This window comes from Salvia hispanica, chromosome 2, assembly GCF_023119035.1.
Source record: "Salvia hispanica cultivar TCC Black 2014 chromosome 2, UniMelb_Shisp_WGS_1.0, whole genome shotgun sequence".
NCBI lineage: Eukaryota > Viridiplantae > Streptophyta > Magnoliopsida > Lamiales > Lamiaceae > Salvia > Salvia hispanica.
Window position 1 is genome coordinate 38756504 of NC_062966.1, and position 16454 is coordinate 38772957.

General features: G+C 38.7%; 1 long non-coding RNA gene and 1 pseudogene across 4 annotated transcripts; both read right to left on the reverse strand.

Moving 5' to 3' along the window:
• Positions 1-1010: 1010 nt before the first annotated feature.
• LOC125208164 lies at positions 1011-8385 on the reverse strand (annotated as a pseudogene).
• A 1700-nt stretch (positions 8386-10085) lies between these two features.
• LOC125207931 lies at positions 10086-11583 on the reverse strand. 4 transcript variants are annotated; one of them, XR_007174035.1, is made up of 3 exons: positions 10959-11583; positions 10519-10820; positions 10086-10336 (listed from the first exon to the last, which is right to left on the reverse strand). It is a non-coding gene; the product is annotated as an uncharacterized LOC125207931 (long non-coding RNA). The 4 variants fall into 4 exon arrangements; XR_007174034.1 differs by having other exon boundaries at positions 10519-11583; XR_007174036.1 differs by having other exon boundaries at positions 10447-11583.
• Positions 11584-16454: the final 4871 nt, after the last annotated feature.

Here is a 16454-nt window from a genome sequence, read left to right on the forward strand (position 1 = left end):
TGTGCTACTTGATTGTTGTATAATTGATAACCTGCTCTGTGTGGTATACTCCATATGAATTGTGCAAGTTTTTGTGCTTTACAACAATATGGGTGTGCCATATTTGAGTAGGTTACCTTTTATGGAATTGTATATTCATGTAGCTAGGTACCAAGGTAGCTTATTGAACAGACATGTTAGAAGTTACGTCTCCATATCTCCTGCTGCTATTGTATGTGGTTTCCGGTTTTCCTCACAATCATGCTTGATGAAGACTTTGCATCATTTATATTAGGTTTTGTGTTTATCCTCATATGATTTGCATGTTATGCATAATTATCTCAACCGTTTGTAGAATTGTCACAATAGTCTCTCTCTTTGTTTGTGTTTTTGTTTCAATACTATGAAAATTCAATACCGTTATTAGGTGATCTTGAATTTGCATTATGTTTTTTGCAGGATGTGAGAATCACAATGAAATCTTCCAGTTGATGAAGAAGAAGGAAAGTGATGAAGAAGAAGGAAAGTGATAAGGAAAGTGATTAGTTTAGATCTTCGGAATGTCATGATTTCAATTTGATCAAAATACTTGGATCAACTTTCCAGATCAAAATGCTCTTTTGTATTGATTCAGATCTCTCATGATGGTTTTCAGATCAACTTTCCAGTTCAAAATGCTCAGTTCAAAATGCTCTTTTGTATTGATTCAGATCTCTCATGATGGTTTCCAATTTTCTTTTCGATGGATGAATTACAAATATGCTGTTATTGTTTGCGTACCAACTGTTTGTTGAAAGTTCACAAATCATAATGTCAGCTAATTTTATGATTTTTTTGGAAATGTTTAATTTTTATAATCATGAACTTTTGTGAAGCTCTATCGACAGGAACATTTATGATAGTGGAGCTTCACAATGTTGTTATATATTCATAACATTGTTCTAATCGAGTCTTGCCGACTCTTCAGAAAGTTAGCATTTGGCATCCAAATAAGAAACATACAAACCAAGTAAATGCATTACTGCATACAATTTTGCAATTACAAATATGTTACTGTTAAAAAAAGATCCAAATTTTTGAAATACAAGCCTGGGATGAAGCAGCTTGATTTGTTTAATCCTACTTGTTTGTTGTAAACTATACAGATGCAGGCCATAGCTTGTCATAGCTTCTCCTAAGCAAAAGATGAATGATTCTTACATAAACATCGGTATATATACATTCATATTGCGAAAAATGCTTACTATTAGAGGAGATGCTGAGGCCTTCACCAACCTTCTAATCTTTGATTTCTTCTTGGTGATCCTCTTGACGTGGCTGAAATATAAACCAATCTTCGTTTTAGCATGAGCCTTGGCTTTATGTGCTTATGAACAGTTTCATTCGTATGAGGACAATCGAGAGATGAAAAAAATCTTGACATCAACAGTTCACCTCAAGCCAAGATCTATGACTTCATCAGAAGCTCCAATTTCCCCATCACCAAAATACGACTGAGCATTTTCCTCAATATGCTCCACCCTGCATAAAGTGCAGTCAGTCTAAATGTCAATTTTCATATCCATGAATGGGTACAAAGTAGCATTAATGGGCAGAAATAGGCTATCAGCAGATTTTGTGAGGTGAAATGCAAATTCAAGTCTACGAGAAGATCAGGACCAGTGGTAGGATGCATAGATTCAGAAGTGAGTCTTACTCAAAAATGTAGTTAACCATTATGCTCGCACTTTGCTTTATTCCCTTTTTGGATAGATCTTCCATCCAATTAATCCTTCCCACCATCTGTATCAACATTATGAGCTGTTGATTAGAATGAAGTTCTCCAACATTAATTCTGCTACTATATTTATTGATTTACATATATGTTTTTTGTTCTTCCCTTTTTTTCAATATGAGTTTATAGTAAAGAGTAGATATGGGATGTGAGATGTTTCAGAAAAACAGAAGAAAAGAAAGCACCACAAGTAGCAAAAAGAGGTGCTATTTGGAGATATAAGATGCATAACCAACCGCTCCATTTTGCAAGTGAAAATTTCCAACAGAATCCAGAGCCTTCCCTCTCTTCTTCTCTTGAAGAAGATACCTTCAGTCAAAGCATAAATGAGGATAAGATACTATAGCAACACAATAGAAAAAGACCCTGATGCATTGAAGCATGTCATCGTGATATTACTCAATATGACTTAAAACTAAAATAAAAGCTAAACTATGAAACCCTTCAAAAAAAGAAAAGCTAAGCTAAGAATGAATCAACTTTAGCATCCAATAACCTTAAATAACAGTTGAGATAATTGTTAAAAACAATTAGGACAAAAAATAACAGTGATGATAAACTACAAAATCAAGTATTGCTTTCGAATAAACTAACTTATTTGAATTGTATATTCTGAAATGAAATCAACTCAGCTCCCAACATAAGGTTGCAGAAATAAGTCAGAAGTAGAAATTAACGTTCAAATGTATTACAGAAATAGAAAGTGTCTGTAGTAACTATAATACTATAAATGAAATGATTTGCAGTGTTATATCATTAACCCGGATCAAGAATACAATGTTAAAACAAAACTCGAGACTATTAGGCTTAATGAGTATGAAACTATGAAATATTTCATCTAGCATCAAATACAAAATCTTCATTAATGTCATAAAAATGGAATAAAACAACACAGTAGCCTCTTCAGCTCATGAAACGCACCTGGCACAGAGCCTCATTAGAGGAATTCTCAGCACAGATGCCAACTTTTCTTAAATGAATCCACTTTTCACTTGAGGACAACAATTTCTGCAATACTTCCATCCCATTTTTTCCCATGGTAAGTTCTCTAAAGATAAGAAACGGAATTAAAAAGATGATATCTTTGTGAAGCTGACAATAGATAAGGTATAAATAGAGAATGAGAGATTAATTCTTCATGGAGAGTGCATTACAGTTCCTTAAGGTGGAGTGAAGAGAAAATAGATGTTATTATACCTTTAAGGAAGGACTGAAGGGGCAATTAAATATATAAAAACTTAGCACTAATAGAAAAAGTCATGTAAAAGTGAGATCAACATTAACCTGCCTGCCACATAAAAAGTTAAAAACTGACCCACAAGATGTCGCAAATATTATGCAGGTTCTATAATGATTCGTTGCAAGTGCAGTGAATCTAGTCAGATTATGTAGTAGATTTAGTGGTATGATGCTTTTTATAGCATGTAAAAACTAAAAAGAGATTTGGTGTTTTCGTAAAGCTTCACAGATAAGCTTACTTGGTAGCCTCGAGAAGTGCACTTTCTTCTTCAGGTGTTTGCAAGTTCTCACTGAAAGTTGAATCAGATATTTCAGTTGGTGCCAGTTTTGACAAAAGCCATTGCATGTAACCTGGTATAGGACTAAGTGTCGCAAATGTCTGCAGGGGATAAATTCTGCAACAAGAAAAAGGACTTAAAATATCATCATGCACTCTGCAGCTAATTTCACAATAAACCTGACAGAGTAAGAAAGAACCAACAAGAAAGCTCATTAAACGGCCCACTATATTGTGTGTAGCACAAAATGATCAAGCTTAAACATTTACTTGCCCATACTACCCTATGTGAGATAATATGAGGTGCTGTTGTTATGTCTTAAGTTAACCATGACACCTGGTTCGATACCTGTTTATAAATGTAGAATGAAGTTCCTTTCAAACAGTTTCTCAAGAAAATTTCCGGAAAGGTTCTGTTGGATTTGCATTTCTAGAATGGGTACAGCATTGAATTTCCCCTAGGTCCTAATCAGTACAACTGTATAAACTAGCCCAGCCTAATTCATACAAGAGATGGTTACAAATCTGTCTGGTAATATCTTGATATGAGCTCGAGTACGCGCCGGCGAGAGCATACGCATAATAAAAGAAAGTGTCGAGTGGGGTGTTTGAGAATGTGTTGCGCTAATTCTAGAATGAATCCAAGCCCAAAGAATCGAGAAAAGAGAAAGAAGAAGGCTGAAAATAGGTAAACTGACGTTCAGGCATTTCATCGAACATATGGAGTGCAGTTCTGTCTTGGCAGCCCAAATGCTTCGTATGGGCTCGGGAACGCGACGAAGGCTTATGGGGCCAAGCATGGGCCCCCAACAAATATTCATCTAGGCTGGGGTCGCGTGAAACAAAGGCAAGGAGAGGGAAATATGAGATTGAGATGAAGGGTTGAAGATAGGGTTGTTTGGAATTGTTTTTATTTCTTTAAAATTCAGATTCGTGTATCTTTTATGAAAGCTAAATCCCTCAAGGATAGAGCTGGATTAGGGCGTCTAGTTGTTAGGATTTAGTTAATCTCATTATTTTTCAATATCTTTTAGGATTAGATTATTTTCGTCACTTTTACGCCTAAAAATAGGTGGAGTTTTTGCATTGTTTTTCAGGGAGTTTTTGAGTAATAAGATTTCGTGTGTTTAGAGTCCAATCGATTCTGCATCTTCCTTGATTGATTTCTCGTAGCAAAGTGTTCGATTTCAATCAAGATTATCGACTTATTGTTCAATCTTCCACAGTTGAGCGTGGCGTCATTCAACTCCATCATACATCTCTATTGTTCACGACGTTTCTCATCAGTTCCATCACCAACCCGAGTCTCAACGACTCACCAACGTTCCAGTTCGTGTTCTTACTCCGAGGGCTGCCGGAATTTTAAGATCAGGTGTTGTTCCAGCACTGCACAACCTCGCGCACCAGCTGTTCGAAGAAAGGTGTCAAAGAGGGTTTTCCAAGTTGCTAAGTTGCTGACTGCATCAGCAAGTTTGCAATGTTCTGTGTGAGTTTTCAACCTTTGGGAACTCGTATTCGGGTCCGTTTCACATCCTGGGCACGTGAGTCTCGTTCGTGAATCTCGTCCGTAACGAGGCTCACATCATATCTCCTAGTGGATGTCGTTTTTTTTGCTGCATCGGAGCATAATGTAAATATTTCCCATAGAATTACTTATTTCTCTAGAAGATATTTTCGCCCCAAAAAGTGTTAAGAAATGAAGGGGGACATCATTAGCATAGGAATATAAGGGGAGAGATTGATTTGAGCCTAGGTTTTAACTTCCCATTTGAGGAAGTTAGATAAAAGTGTTACCTATCAAAATCGTAAAGTATCTAAAAGTACAAACTTACCGAAATTGTTGGCATGTCTCTTCTAACGACATCAATCACACGTTTTATTAGAAACTTTCCCAGGTTGATTCCAGATAAACCTGGCTGCAAATCACAGCAGTAAATTCATAAGAGAAACGTTTTCAAATCATGACATTCAAACTATTTATGAGGCAATGGTACTAAATCATGTTAAGTTTACTCTTGATTCTTGAAAGACTATCCAAGTGAAACATGACATGGGTGCACAAATAGTTGGTTGATGATAAAAGGTATTATTGATTTCCAGTGAAAGCATAAATTCTTTCAGATTTGTATCTACAGCTCAAAGAATTTTAAAGAGAATCATCTAGTCCAGTGAAGAGGAAGGTTGAAGGTTGAAGAAAAATATATTTTTGAAAATTTGCAAAATATTTTTGGAAGAAATTATGACATTCATATCACCTGAGTAGAAGAGATGGAATAAAAAAGTGCACATGTTGCCTCACATTCAGGTATTGGAGGATCATCCCATAGAACTTCCTGTAGAAATATTGTCATAAGTGAATAATAGCTTCAAATCCACACTATAGTATACGGCAGAAAAATGTTCACCTCTATTGTTTGAGCCACGTGCTTCATGTGTGCAACTTCAGTAAAAATTAATGGTTCGCCTGTAGAAAGAAATTATAACTCTAAAGTCTAAATATACAGAACCGCAACTTTTGTAAGTGCATATGGACTCAAGTTATGTAGTTAGGTTTAAACTATAATGTTGTCATAATTTGTACAATTTTTATTTTTATTTTAAGTAGGAGGAGAGGAGAGGAGGATTGAATTGAGACCTCTCCTTTTCATACGAGTGAGATCCACAGCTTGGTGTGTGAAGGCCGAAGAGACCATACTTTGTAGCAACTTTATATATCACATACCAATGAAATCTAATTGCGAAGGTATCTAATAAGTTTATACTTCCTATTAGATTCTGAAGGAATTACTATGAACAGTATTTTCCTTCAATTAATTACTAACAGAGGATATAATCATATCAAATTTTGTATGCACTATCATACATTTAAAATAGCACGAGATTATACGAAGTTATTTATTACTCCTGTATTAAGGTACTTATGAGTTGTAATATAGACATCTTATGGAATCCTTGTATTTAGAATTCTAACTCAAGCATTTAGGTAATCCCAAAATAAATCATTAAGATAATTAAGAAGAATTATTATTAAGAATTTTATTTACTGTAACTAAAATCAAATTGTTAAAAGTCTCTATAATTATTGTCTTTATTAGATGTTGAGAGGGATTTAAAATGCCAATTTTGCAAAATCTGAGTGAACTCATTCCGCATCTTCATTATCTACAGTGAGCATTATGAAAATATCCCTATCTACCAAGTCAGAATTTCAATGCACATGCATAAGAAAGAAAGTTAACCTGGAATCGCTGGGTGTAAGTACCCAAAACAGCGGCGTCCCATACCCAGTCTTCGCTTCAGATCTAAGAGATTACTGATTGGATGTACTGCCTACAAATGACCAGAGACGGGAGTCCCATATTTTAATGGAATACAGATGGGAGAAGTCAATGGAGAGTTTAGCCAATTACATGTAATCTACCTCATGTGTTACAATCTTTTCCAAAAGAGATGCTGAATCATCCCAAGTTATGTGATGAAGCTGAAGATTTGCAGGACTGAGCCATGTAATAAGCTTCTCTTTCAAGTAAAGAGTCCAATGCTCTCAGCACGGCAGTATTCTCCTCCCTTGAAAAATTAATAAAATATGTGCCCTTTTAGGAGTCCATAAGCAATTAAGTCCAACTTTTTCTTTATCATCTAATCATTCAATACACAATAATAGTAGTAAGTACGTTTTATCAATCTAATAGTAATTCACAAAAGCTAAATACCCCTTGCTCCTTTAATTTCTCTATTGCCCAACAAGAGTCAACTTCCATCCATGAAGTTTTCTCCTAGATCTAAAACGAAAGAGATGGAGAAAAGTGAAAGTGTAAATTTGGTGCATAACCTTATGCGAGAAAAGATAGTATGTCAGCCCTCATAGTTGATAAGAATCTTAGTCCTCCAGGGTGTGTGTTCAGCAGGTCAAAAAGAACTTCGTACATTGGCTTGAGCGATTCCCTCAAATTCCGCTCAATCCTGTAGAAAACAGAGAATGATCCCTTGCCTTCATGTGCATTTTCCAGCGGCTTATCACCTGAAAGAATCTAAAGGTTAAAAAGATTAGAACAATCGCAAAGAACAACTGGAACAAGAAATACCAATCTTACTGCTTGGAAGTTCAAGCCCAAGATATTGTTTCATCAAATCACGAACTTGCTTCCGATTAAGATCATATTCTCTAGCAAGTGCGAACAATAAAGCCCGACGGTTCTCATTGGGAAGGCCATAGTAACCCTGCATTCCTATTGTGAAATCAGTACCAAAAGATACTTAACAATAATTTGTTGGCATGTGCAGAAACTTTAACCCACCTCAGAAAAATCATCTAGCGCAACATCTAGAATCTCTGTCTTGTTCATTGACATAGCAGCATGCATTGATTGTTGCACTCTCACAAAATCTTTACAACATTCACTTCAAGAGTTAATTCCACTATATGTTTACTCTATATTAGCAAGGATCATACACAAAACTTGTTGTAAATTACTAGTAGTTAATGGAGCAGTGGAGACAATATGCAAACATCTAGTAGCTGATGGTAGTGCACCTATTGATTATTCCAGTAAATATGTATTTGAAAAAAAACATGGTAAATTCTGAATAATTTCCTAGGCAGGCCTTCTGAAACATGGTAAATTCTGAATAATGTGGCACGCTCCGGTGCCACATTAAAAACCACAAATATATATAAGATGCATCAGCACATACATAGCAAAAACAAGCATGCTTTCTCTGTGTGGTACAAATCAAATCACTCGAAAAAAATAACACTATAATCACATACGTGTGGAGAGTGGCGGAGGCCTCCTAGGAAGTAGAAACTTTGCCGTTCCTAACGCCATCGATTGGCGGGAATCGCATTTGATTCATTCTGTTCTGCTCATTCATACACACGGAATTCAGCAATCAAAAATCCGTGAAACACAAACAAAATAAATCAAACAATTACCAGATCAAATTGTTAAAAAAAAATAGGCATAATTGGGGCAGTAAATTGAGGTGAAAGCAACAAAACTTACAGTGGTTGTGGAAAGTGGGCGCATTCTAGCACGCATCAAAATGGAGAGAGTATTTGTTTAGTCAGAAAGTGGGCGCCCTCTAATTTTCTGAATTGTTCCACTCATTACAAATGATTGTGCTCGAATTAATTCGACCACGAGGCGGCCATTGAATGGTTTATTACGAAATTCTTTAAACTGAGATCTCGATGGTGCGGCTTTGACAATGGCGCGCCACCACCGACGCAGTTTTGGGCCTTTTGGCCTAACCAATTTCAAGGCCCAATATTCCGTGATTTGTCATATCGAAGGCCCAGATTTATATTTGGAGATAAATTTTAAAACAAAAAACTATTACACCGATCACTAGCTTTTATTAAAACAATATCACTACTCCTTTATGAATAGTCATCACTTTTTAATTATACATTTTCTATTTCACACTCACATAAAATTTTATTCATGAAATACTTTTAAAAACAAGTACTACTACTCCCTCTGTCCCACGTTACTTGAGTCACTTCTTTTTCGCATTCGTTTCGTTTTGAAAAAAATAATAAAAAATGATTAAAGTGGAGAAAAAATAAAGTAAAAAAGAGAATACTATAGTTAAGACTCTTCTGTATATTATTCTCTCTCTTACTTTTTTTTTCTCTCGACTTTAACTATTTATTATTATTTTTTCAAAACGAGTGCAAAAAAGAAATGACTTAAATAACGTGGAAGAGAGGGAGTATGTTTTTTCATTATAATAACATCACCATTATTAATCATGTGAATAATTTTTCCAATAACTCAAGAATATTTACAGTACTTAATTGTACTTACTTTTTCTTTCTTCTCCAAGATTACATCTTTCATCCTAATTCTGGTAACCCGGTATCCTAATTAATGTTCTTATTAATGTTATTTTTTAATGACCTGCGGCAGTAGCTGAAGATCACACTATTAAGGGAGTTTGATAAATAAACTAGATTCTCTCGTAATCAAGCTTCGAGTTGTAGGAGCATAGAACTTTATAGATTAGATGACATAACAAAGATATTTGCATTATAAACAAAACACAGCATGAATATTAGTACAAAGAAGCTTCAAAGTGAAACACGAATATAGTAGTAATAAGCAATTTACAGATTAACATGACTCAATTATATAAGCACGTTCGTTTTTCACAGTTATTGAGGAGAATTTGAGACTCTAGATCTATATATACTACTCCCTCCGTCCCAGTTTTATAGTCACAATTTGCCATAAAAGTCCGTCCCACATTTATAGTCACATTTAGAATTTTCCATATTTGGACATAAAATTTTACCCCATTATTCACTAAAATTACCCTCAAATGTCATTATTAACATAAAAATAAACCAAAACAAAAATTAAAAACCAAAAAGTCAACAAGGGACCCACCTTCAACCAACTCTCTTAATTTATTACACACTCCTTCATCTCACTTCATTTATTACACACTTCACCATCTCACTCTTCCATCTCACTTCATTTATTACACACTCCACCATCTCACTCTTCCATCTCACTTCATTTATTACACACTCCACCATCTCACTCTTCCATCTCACTTCATTTATTACACACTCCACCATCTCACTTCATTAATTACACACTCCACCAATTCCTTAAAACTCATGCCCTAACTAAATGTGACTATAAATGTGGAACGGAGGGAGTATTAGTTATTTAGTGTAATTGCGTAATTTTGTATTTTCATTATGAGATACTGTTACAGACGTGCTCCGTAATGTTAAATAAAGAAAAGATTGTGAGCTGCCAATCACATTGATACTCCATATAATCAGGAAAAATAGAGTGATAGCATTAAATATAGATTGATATCATTGATACCATGCCTTGTATGTATTCGTATAACACCTATAAAAAGGGTGCAATATGTGAAGTAGAAATCATCAAGGAATACACAATAAACACTCTTTTTCTCCTACATTCCTCCTAACCATGCCTGATATACATTTGAAGATGGTATCAGAGCAGGGGTGAGACTCAGAGTAGTCTCATCACTGTCTCGGACCAATCCCGAACCCTTTAACCAAAATCCGGCAGATCCTGCCAAAACCATAAACCATGTCAGAAAACGATGAACAACCAAAACCAACGGAAACAGAGCAATTTGCTCGAATGTTTGCCGAATTCATGCGCACAAGTATGGCGCACACCCAAAATCAAATAATCCCCCCAGAATCTCCACACAAACCAACAACCAGAGTCTCAGAGAATTGATTCTTCACCGTTAGTCATCGGAGAAAGACTAAACGGCGAAAATTATTCCACTTGGGCGATTCTCATGAAGGCGGCAATCAGTGGGAGGGGTCTGATATCTCACATCACAGGAGTCCCAACCCCTCCGGCAAGGACCGACCAAACCTTCGAGAGATGGCAGCAAGCGGATCACTGCGTATTTACATGGTTGATTCAGAATGTGGAACAAAAATTGGTCAGCCGTCTGACTCAATACCCAACGGCTAAGGAAATATGGACCAGCCTGGAAGTTACATATGCTAGCGGAGGCGACAAAATTCAAGTCTACGACCTGTACGCAAAGGCAATAACGTTAAAACAAAAGGAGGAATCTTTGGAGGACATATGGACAACTTTGAACGATCTATGGATCTCCATAGACCGGAGACAACCAAATCGGATGAAGTACGCCGAAGATATTGAAATATACCACACCGAGAAACAAGAACAGAGGCTGTTCCAGTTGCTTGTAGCCTTAAACGGCAAGTACGAGAACATCAAAAAGGAAATACTAAGGGTAGAACCACTTCCCTCGGTGGAGAATGCATACGCTATGCTCCGGCGAGAAGACACCAGATCCGCTGTCCTACAAGCAGGTGACTCCAGCACACAAGGGATTGGAGCTGGGTTAGCAGTGACCCATCCGTGGCAAAATCCGGCAGCACACCGCAACTCCTCTCAACGAAGCGGTGGCGGGAATGGAGAAAATTGGAGCAAACGGCCGGACGAAGACAAATCAAAATTGGTGTGTTCTCACTGTGGAAAGAAAAAGCACACACGGGAAACATGCTTTGAACTCCACGGCTACCCGGAGTGGTGGCAGGAGAGGAAGGCCAAGAACAATCCGTCACCGGCACCGTTCAGAGGGGGTCGGGCTGCTGCAGCTGTGGCGGGAGGAGAAGAAACACCCGCTGCCGCCGTCGGAAGCAACTCAGTGGCCAACCGAGGCAGCGGCGGACAGGGAACTGAGGGAATAGCCGTCGGGATAGCATCCGTCGCCAGAGGAGGCGGAGGCGGAGCACTTCCAGAACGGAGAGAATTTTTTGATGTGGAGGCGCCGAATGTGGGAGATGTGGGAGGAGGTAAATTAGGGTTTGAGAATTTATTCTCAAACCCCCCATTCTTTGAATTATACCAATTTAAACCCTACACTAAAAAAACTCCAAAAATTAGACCCCCAGACATTGATAAATTCCAAAGAGACCCCCGAAATGAAAATAAACCCCAAACCGACTCCCAAAATCACGAAAATCCCAAATCTGCCCCACTAATTTGTGAAAACAGATTTCAAGTGCTCGAAAATTTGCCTACGTCCTACGCCTTGTCTGTTTCATCCGAAAATAAAAATGATAAATGGATTTTTGATTGCGGAGCTACTGACACCATTACTTACGATATCACTGATATATCTGATATGCATAGGGCACCGAAAAGTCATATTCAAACTGCAAGTGGAGAATTTACTTCTGTAGAAGGAGCAGGAACTGTCAGAATTTCACCCACTCTGACCTTATCCAACTGCTTATATGTTCCTTCCATGTCACACAAATTGTTATCAATCAGTCATGTGACAAAAGAATTAAATTGCACTCTCCTAATGCAACCAAACTTTTGCCTGTTGCAGGATATCAGGACAGGGGAAATTATTGGACGTGGCACTGAGCGGGACGGGCTGTATTACGTCGATGAGATAGCCCAACAAGGAACCGCCTTACTAACTCACGGATCTGCAAGTAGAGAGGCTTGGCTTTGGCATCGTCGCTTAGGACATCCTTCCACGGGTTATTTAAAAATTCTCTTTCCTAAATTTAATCAAGATATGTATTGTGAAACTTGTGTGTTGGCCAAGAGCCATAGACACTCTTATAAATCAAATAATACCCGGGTTGATTCTCCTTTTTCACTAGTTCATTCTGATGTGTGGGGCCCATCTCCAGTTGTGGGGGGACAAGGGTTCAAATATTTCCTTCTGTTTATAGATGATTGCACACGCATGACTTGGGTTTATTTTATGAAACAAAAAAAATGAGGTTTTTGAACACTTTAGCCATTTCTATGCCCTTGTGCAAACCCAGTTTCAGAAAAATATAAAAATCCTTCGATCTGACAATGGGGGGGAATTTGTAAACTTAAAGATGAAAACCTTCTGTCATGATAAAGGCCTGGTTCACCAAACCACATGTCCATATACCCCAGAACAAAATGGTGTTTCTGAGAGAAAAAACCGCACTCTCCTAGAAATGGCTCGTGCTATGCTCATTGAATCAAATACCCCCAGATATTTTTGGCCTGAAGCCGTTGCAGCCTCCGCCTATCTAACGAACCGATTACCCTCTAGCTCCCTGGAACTCCACACCCCACTAGAAACTCTCTCAACACACGCCCAAATTCCTTTACCCTTGACACTTCAGCCTCGAGTGTTCGGATGCTCAGTTTTTGTCCATATACCGAAACATGAACGAACTAAACTATCACCTTGTGCCGTAAAATGTGTGTTTGTGGGATATGGGGCCTCTCAGAAAGGGTACCGTTGCTTCGACCCCAAGGCCAATCGCATGTTCACTACTCTGAACTGTGATTTTCTTGAGACAGACTATTTTTTTAACCACCTTAGCGGTCAGGGGGAGAGTAGTGATAGTGACCTACTAAGCCGGTTATCAAAGTCAGGTCCCTCCGCAGAAGTAGGGCCACCAGGGGAGCCCCTCAGAAACATCGAGCAGATCTCTGAAATACAGCCCTCACCCGTCAGTGACACCATCCAAGGAAATCCTCTACTGATATCCGCTGTAAGTACTTCTGATACATCTCCTGATCATGATGATAGTATTGATAGTGATGCTACTACACATGGTGAAACTGACCATGAGACAGATATTGAGGGGGATTCTGACAACCAAAATGAACCAGAGATCTGTGATTTGGTGGAAGAACAGATGAGTGAAGGAGTTGGAGGATATAAACTACCACCAAGACCCAACAGAGGAGTCCCGCCAAAGAGATACAGCCCAGATGTTATAGGCAAAAAGGCCAAGTACTCAATAGTCAACATGGCCAAAGGACAACTCTCAGAAATGGCTCACGCATTTGAGGCAGCGCTATATGAAGAAGAAGAAATCCCCTGCACAGTAGAAGAAGCCTGGAGACACAAACATTGGCGAGAGGCAATGCTCAAAGAAATGGGGGCGTTAGAAAGAAACGGCACCTGGGAAAAATGCAAGATACCAGACGGAAAGAAGGCAGTTGGTTGCAAGTAGGTGTTCACTATCAAACGAAGGCCAGATGGTTCTATAGAAAGGTACAAGGCACGGTTGGTAGCAAAGGGATACACACAAACCTATGGAGTAGACTATGACGAGACTTTTTCCCCAGTAGCAAAGATGAACACCATCCGAGTGCTATTATCAGTTGCTGCAAATCGAGACTGGCCATTACACCAGTTTGATGTCACAAATGCTTTCCTCCATGGAGAATTGAAGAGGGAAGTATATATGGAGGCACCACCGGGATTTTCAGAGGGGTACAAGAAGGGAGAAGGATGTCGACTGAAGAAAACCTTGTACGGACTTAAGCAGTCCCCCAGGGTTTGGTTCGGAAGGTTCACCGAGGCTATGGCAAAGTATGGATTCAAACAAAGCCAGTCGGACCATACGCTATTCCTAAAAAAACGAGATGGCCGAATGACTTGCTTGATCATCTATGTAGATGATATGATCATTACCGGAGATGATACAGAGGAGATCGAAAGACTCAAAGGGAGTTTATTTCAAGAATTTGAGATGAAGGATTTGGGGAGCCTTAAGTATTTTCTGGGAATAGAAGTGCTAAGATCAGAAGGAGGAATATTTTTAAGGCAGAAGAAGTACACTTTGGACATTCTAGCTGAGACAGGACTTCTGGACTGCAAGCCAGTCGACACACCTATCGTAGTAAACCATGGCCTACAAATCTCAGAAGGGGCAGAGCTAGCAAACCAAGGTAAATATCAGCGTTTGGTGGAAAAACTCATCTATCTCTCCCATACTAGACCTGATATTGCCTATGCAGTTGGAATTGTGAGTCAGTTTATGCATCGACCACAAAAGGATCATTATGAAGCTGCACTGAGAATTGTCAAATATCTCAAGGGAACAGTCGGACATGGAGTGATGTTCAGAAAAAATGGACATAAAGGGGTGTATGGATATACAGATGCTGATTGGGCAAGCAATCCAGTGGACAGGAAATCTACAGCAGGCTATTTTACCTTTGTTGAAGGTAATCTAGTCACTTGGAGAAGCAAGAAACAAAAGGTGGTCGCACTATCCAGCGCTGAAGCAGAATTCAGAGGAATCAGGAGCGGGCTAATGGAGATCTTGTGGCTACGAAGATTGATGAGAGAAATTGGACTGTCTCCAGAAACGAGCCAACTTTTTTGTGACAACAAAGCAGCAATCAGCATATCTGAGAACCCAGTGCAACACGATAGAACCAAACATGTTGAAGTTGACAGACACTTCATCAAAGAAAACATTGAAAGTGGAGCTGTGGAACTACCATTTGTTCGGTCAGAGGATCAATTGGCAGATATTCTCACCAAAGCTGTGAACTCAAGAAGCTTCACAAGTGTACTGAACAAGTTGAGCTTTGGGGATCCCACCATTCAACTTGAGGGGGAGTGTTAAATAAAGAAAAGATTGTGAGCTGCCAATCACATTGATACTCCATATAATCAGGAAAAATAGAGTGATAGCATTAAATATAGATTGATATCATTGATACCATGCCTTGTATGTATTCGTATAACACCTATAAAAAGGGTGCAATATGTGAAGTAGAAATCATCAAGGAATACACAATAAACACTCTTTTTCTCCTACATTCCTCCTAACCATGCCTGATATACATTTGAAGAATGCCAGTATACACGTCGGGTGGGGATCGTGGCTGTTCATAAGGGGGAACAACGTATGGCTGATCATGGGTCGGGATTCCCCGTGATTGCCGCTGGCCGGGAGGGTCCCAGTAAATAGACCTGCGGGTCTGCACAAGCAACAAATGTTGAGACGGTGTAGGCGGCGTGTATTGTGGCGGTGGCTCCGGCAATGGAGGAGCGCGAATCTCTTCAACACGGCGACAGTGTGTTCGGGATGGCGGATCCCAGCAGGTTGGACGAGTGCGAATCTCTCCGCGGGAATCGTAGCACGCCTGATGTGCATACGTTGCTTTTGACGCAGGCAAGTTTGTCACACGCCTTTCGATTTTGTCACAACGTGATTCCAACCTGGAGATAGCGGCATCCAATTGATCGTACAGTTTTTCATAACACCCCAATCCGGTGTAGTTGCGTGACATGATGACGTTGAATGGTGACGGTGAAGCTCGGCAGATCGGTGTTGGTGAATAATTTGGGGGATATGGAAGAACGAAGATGGAGGATGAGTACGGGATGAAAGCACCAGTTGTTACAGACGTGCTCCGTAACGAGGCCGGTTAACTAACTTCTCGGAGGGATAAGATGATCGAACCTTCGACGTTCTCGAAAGATAGACCACGAATTGCTGATTTTCGGACGTTCTCCGACGAACAACAATTAGGAACGAAGATAATCTTCTTGTTGCTCAAGACAAGTTTAGGAAAAGTATTTCATTGATTAATTGGATTAATTGATTCCCCAATACAATGATATAATCTCTCCTATTTATAATAATAAGATACTACTACCCTAACTTAATGAGCAAGAAGCAAATATCTAACAAATATAGGAAATATATGGTAAATCAAAATTTAACTAAATAATTTGTAGATCCTAAAATATATGATTCGTATCAGATACTATTAGTTTTTAATTTTATTGTTCGCATATAAATGTGGGTTATGTGCATGAAGTATGTGCTAGCATTGTAAACCAATCCAAACCATGAGCTTTTGCAATTTGAAACTCCGCATT